The sequence below is a fragment of the Nematolebias whitei genome, chromosome 21 (genome assembly GCF_014905685.2).
Source record: "Nematolebias whitei isolate Nwh7 chromosome 21, NemWhi1, whole genome shotgun sequence".
Taxonomy (NCBI): Eukaryota; Metazoa; Chordata; class Actinopteri; order Cyprinodontiformes; family Rivulidae; genus Nematolebias; species Nematolebias whitei.
Genome location: NC_056518.1, coordinates 3238103 through 3238394, shown reverse-complemented (window position 1 = coordinate 3238394; position 292 = coordinate 3238103).

The following is a 292-nucleotide window of genomic DNA, read 5'->3' as shown; positions in this document are numbered from 1 at the left end:
AGAGATGGGCAACAGAGATCATAATGAAGGCTTTTCTTTAAATAAAGATAAGGTGATCAGATTATGGTCTGATTTATTTAATTTCTGCAAATATTCAGTTATTGTTTGTTTAATCGGGGCTGCTAGCCCATCACGTTTTGTTTTTTTCTTTAATCTGCGTTCCAGCACATTTTGTTAAAACACTTCATACTTTTCAAAGATTTATGTGCAAACATTTGTCATTTCTAATTGAATGTTTGTCATTGTGATTTTATTCTTGTAAATGTGTAGTATATATATATATATATATATA